The sequence below is a fragment of the Alexandromys fortis genome, unplaced genomic scaffold (assembly GCF_014885135.2).
Source record: "Alexandromys fortis isolate MF-2015 unplaced genomic scaffold, M_Fortis_MF-2015_v1.1 scaffold_319, whole genome shotgun sequence".
In the NCBI taxonomy this organism is placed as follows: Eukaryota; Metazoa; Chordata; class Mammalia; order Rodentia; family Cricetidae; genus Alexandromys; species Alexandromys fortis.
This window is the reverse complement of record NW_026068193.1, coordinates 582,674-587,789: the sequence shown is the minus strand read 5'-3', so window position 1 is coordinate 587,789 and position 5,116 is coordinate 582,674. Positions and strand designations below refer to the sequence as shown.

Sequence of the window (5,116 nt, the reverse complement as noted above, 5' to 3'; positions counted from 1 at the left end):
CAGTGAGCATGGGGGTGCACAGGTGAGGGTCAGCGAGCATGGGGGTGCACAGGTGCGGTCAGCGAGCATAGGGGTGCACAGGTGGGGTCAGCGAGCTTGGGGGTGCACAGGTGGGGTCAGCGAGCATGGGGTGCACAGGTGGGGACAGCGAGCATGGGGGTGCACAGGTGGGGACAGCAAGCATGTGACAAGTCTGGTAGGCGATTAGGCTCAGGGATTTGGGGTGATCAGATGAAGAAAAGCTCTCTAGTCATGAGAGTGATCTTTTTTGTTTATTTGGTTTTCATGGGGGTTGTTTTGTTTTCGAGATGGGGGAGTCTCTGTAGCTTTGGAGCCTGTCCTGGAACTCACTCTGTAGACCGACCAGGCTGGCCTCAAACTCACAGAGATCTGCCTGCCTCTGCCTCCCAAGTGCTGGGATTACAAGCGTGCATCCCTACCACCTGACCCAGAATTTTTTTTTAATTATTGTTTCAAAAGCCATGGAGTGCTACAAGCCAAATTCATTGCCAATAGGAAGAAAAAGAGGTGGAAGGAGAGTTTTGTAGTACAAGAGACCTAACACATATAAAAACCAAAAGATGCAAAGTTGTGCTCCAGTGTTTAGGTGACAGGCAACTTACAAATGCTCAACTTACCATGAGGCTGTAGATAAACCCTCTCTCAACCGAGTCTATCCCTCGTGGGCAATGTATTCGGTCCATCTAACCCACTGGGCCTGGCCCCTCGCGAGCATGCTCAGAACCCTTACGTTAGTCACTATTTCATATAATATATACTGTACTGAAATGAAAAGTGGACAGGGTGAATGGGGACAGCCCACACAGATTGTACTTTGTAGACATGAAGGGTTGAACATAACCCTGCAAAACACAGCATTCGAATCACACAAGCAGCACAGACTACAGGAAGGATCATTTCATGTTTCCTCCTGGTTGGGCTGCCCAGGAGCTCAGGAGAGCATGCCTATGACTATGCCTATGACTGCCTAGGACTAGTCCGAGAAATGAGATCCAAAGAGTGGTGTCTAGTGGATGCAGAGAACTTTCCTGTGCTCATGAGGTCAAACATTGGTAAGCGGGATGAGCCAAGAGCAGTTTGTAAAAATTTTGGGTAGTTGCTCTGAGGCTGAGAGAAGGAGGCAGTTGTGTCTCTAGGCGCCCGTGGAGAAGGATCGCTAGCAAAAGTCTGTGTCTTTTCACAGAAGTTTGTTTCATTGGTGTGCAATTAATTGTACACTTGTTTTATGCTCTTTTCTGTATTTGCTATTTTCACTGGAGAACAAAGGTGTGTGTGTGTGTGTGTGTGTGTTTATATAGACACATGGTCAGATTTTATTTTTACAGATAGGAAAGCCACAAAGGTAGAAAGAAATTCATTGTCTTACTTTCCTTGCAGTGCTGAGATTTGAACGCAGGGCCCTATGGTACATCACATGTCCGGCCTAGAAATATCCTTCTATCTTCAATATGGGCAACCTTTGAGTTCTACATGGTCCTTGAACCAAGTCTATAAAAACCTCATGGAACTGCAGAAAACAGGGTTGACCTTTAGGAAGGCCTGTCTATATGCTATAGAGAAACATCAGGATGCCTCAGAGTTTTAACCCCTAACAGTAAAGTGTCATTTATCCTGCTAAGAGTGTTAACTTAGGGAGGATCAACATTGGGTAAGGCTGTGTCAGGGAGTTTGGGTTGTGAATTCGAGATACTTCCAAAGTAAACATTCATGAAGATCTGTCAGGCAGGCAGTTAGATATACGGGCCTGTAGCAGAGGGCTGTAGGGTGCAATTAGTTAGATCTATGGGCTGAGTCATTGTGATGTAGGGTACAATTACCCTGGATTTTCCAGGGGACAGGATGGGGCTGAGAGTAGCCTTGAGGAAGGACGGTCAGTCATAGCTAAATGAGGGATGAGGATGCAGAGGAGACAGAGGAGGGGCTGCAGACAGAGGCAAAGAGCCTGGCAGCTTCACTGAAGTCAAGGTAAGGGAAACCCCAGGAGGCAGATAGTGGCATACTTATCAACCCCTCTAGGAGATCAATAATAGAAATGTCTTCTAGAAAGCAGGAAGAAAAACCCCAAGTGAGCTAAACCCCAGGTCAGTTTTGCTGATGCTCAAACATCATCCCACCATTTCCTTGCCGTGAAATTTTCACTGGCACCCATTGGCCAAATACAACCTGCGATTTTCTTGGCATCCTCATGTCCCAGCCCAGTTTAACTCTTGCTTGTCTCTCAGCCTTTTTGAATTTTGTATCCAGTAAAAGTCCTGGCTGTCCAAGTAGCTCTTGGTCAAACCCTAAGCTCCGGACCGCCCACTCCCTCCTGTATTCTCTGACCTCAAGTCTCCAACAGCCCCGTTCAACTCCAACTTCCCCCAAGATCTTTGATACCTCCTGCAAGCCCTCCACTTCCCAGCACTTTAAATCTGCTTTGGAGGAAATAAAGCATTTAGGTTGGGTGTGTGTATGTTTCTCCTCTTTTCTCTCCCCTTTGTGTTAGAGGATTTGAGGTGAATCTCTTACCTGAGGGTGACACTTCCTAACTTTGGACTGCTGTCTTTTCTTGGACTTTTTACCAGAAAGGGGACGGTATTCTTCAGTGGAGGACAAGCACAGAAGCTTATTGGATATAGTAGCGTTTCCTCACCCAACCAGGTCTTCTAAGCTTAGACCAGAAGTTGGAGAGTCCATCGGATTCCTAGGCTGGGCCCTCTCCAGGCCCTGGTGGTTAACTCCACACCCTGGTTAACTCCAAGAGCCACCTCACCCAAGGACAAGGCCACAGCGCCATCTCCTGGCCAATGGCACACGGTTCCTCAGGAAAGAATAAAAGCTTGTCCACGGCGTGGGGGGCGGGGGGTGAACCCAGAATGAAGTCCAGCTTGTAAAGCTAGCAGTACGGCTTAGGGGCTCCAAAACTAAAGCCTCGAGGAGGCGCGGAGAAAGCCCTTGTGCATTGGGACGGAGCTGTTCATCTGGCCTTGCTTTCTGGAGATGGTGCCAACAGCGATCAGACACCTCATAGGACTTCTGAATTGCAATCAAAAGAAGTTACTCAAAGGGGGAGGGGAATCCCTGTCTGTATGTGAAACTCTAAATACATTTTTGAGTGTTTGAATAGCCGCAAGTAGCCATGTTTACTATTACACAGGCGCCAGCCACAGAGAAATCCTATCTCAAGCCTCACACACCCACCCCCTCAAAAAATTACACAGGCTTTAAAATGTGAAGTATGCTTATTGTATTGGAACCAGAAACGTCCACTATAAGATTGTGCCAAGTGATGAAAAGAGCCCCAAATGTAATGCCTTTTCCCCAACGTCTCAGTTGGCCCAGACTGAGTAGTTAAGGATGGCCTTGAGCTTCTAGTGCACCCCCTCCACCTCCCCAGTGATGGGGTTATAGGTGTGATCTCCATCCCAGGTTTCTACGATGACGGGGATTGGACCTGGGGCCTTCTACATGCTAGACTAGGACTCTACCAACGGAGTCACATCCCAGCCTTGCTAATTTTGTTATTAAAACATCAGCTATTTAATTGGGGAAAAACAAATAGGTGGGGAATTAATTAGGAAAATGTTTCAAACTCGTCAGGCTAAGTGTTCTTCAGGGACAGTCATGGTCAGAGACTTGCTGAATTTCTCTAAGCATTTCTCCCTTGGCACAGGCCTGGCCCAGAGTGTGTGCTTCATAAATGCCTGTGGAGCCCCAGGTGAACATGGCACTGGGCCCGATACACCTGCCACATACCACTCTTTGCCGTTCTTCTCCGCCCCTCAGCCCATGGCCTCCAGTTGTTCCTTCTGACTGAGTGAGGGCGCAGCCCACGCAGGAAGGCTATCACTGAGCCCCACAGACCAACCTTACGCTTCCCTCTGATGGCGCCTCCATTCCAAGTCAGCACCTCTTGGCCAGAGGCTGGTTCCCCGTGAGCCAGGTAAGTCTCACATCTCGGATTCATATGGAGACTCACCAAGTGGGAAGTGAGGCCACCTTGGGCGTGTAAAAGGGATTGGTAACAGGATGGGTTTTGTCAACTCCAGTGTTGAGATGACTTTGGAGTGTAAGCGGTTTGCTCTGAGTTACTTCTGTAAAAGATGGGAAGGTATAGGGCTGGGCCCACGAAGCCTCAACCAATTCCCTACCCAGGAGCCCAGAGTACCTGAGAGAGTTTGTAGTGTCCCTTGCCAAGCTGAAAGGGTCATGGCTTTACCGTCTTTGTCATTGGTTGTGTGGGCAGCCCCAGCAAGGTCAGCGACACTTTCTGCCACCCAGGCTTTGATTCTGGAGGACCAGATGACTGGAGACCTACACCTGCCGACTGCACTCCTTCCTACATGGATCCATAGAGCCATGATCACCATCAGGAGTGAGATGCTCATTCCCGCTTGTGATACTATGCCAACCCCCTCCCCAATACCCACTCACTCCCCAGTCTGTCTACCCCACACTGGCATGTCCTAGACAAGCCACCCAATGCAAATCAGATTCCTACGGAGACACCACTGCTGATGTCGTGCCCAGAGTGAACCACAAGATACCCAGCATGCTCAAGAATGCCCTCCTGACATGCCCGTATCCCACATTTGCCCCTACTTTTGTCACAAGTCCCACTTGTTGCGCTCACATGCCCACTGTTTGCTTCCCCGGCACACCAAGTGTTTCCACTGCTCAGACCCTAACTCCACTATTACAGCTTACCTACCACTTTGGGTCATTTTGCTTTACGTTTCAGAAGGCAAGCAAGATCTTTTCAGTTGAATTCAGATGTGGAAGCCCCCAAAGGGAGTGGCACTATTAGGGGGTGTGGCTTTGTTGGAGTGGGTGTGGCTCTGTTAGAGGAAGTGTGTCACCAAAGAGGTGGGCTTCGAGGTCTCATATATGCTCAAGTTATCACCCAGTGTCTCAGACCACTTCCTGTTGCCTGCAAATCAAGATGTAGGACACTCAGCTACTTCTTCAGCACCATGTCTGCCTCATGTCCCCATGTCCCACCATGATGATGATGAACTGAACCTCTACAGAGTAAGTGAACCATCACAAATAAATGGTTTCATTTATAAGAGTTGCTGTGGTCATGGCTTCTCTTCACAGAAACCCCTAACTAAGA

The 5,116-nt window shown here is 48.7% G+C and overlaps 1 long non-coding RNA gene across 2 annotated transcripts in view; it reads left to right on the top strand.

Moving 5' to 3' along the window:
- The window catches only part of LOC126492952 (uncharacterized), a 9,887-nt gene extending 4,771 nt beyond the window's left edge, over window positions 1-5,116 (top strand). The window contains exons 2-3 of one of the 2 annotated variants that reach the window (XR_007589713.1): window positions 2,586-3,943; window positions 4,282-5,116. This is a non-coding gene — a long non-coding RNA (uncharacterized lncRNA). Of the gene's footprint in view, window positions 1-2,585; window positions 3,944-4,246 lie in introns of both variants that reach the window. The other variant, XR_007589714.1, reaches the window with a different exon arrangement.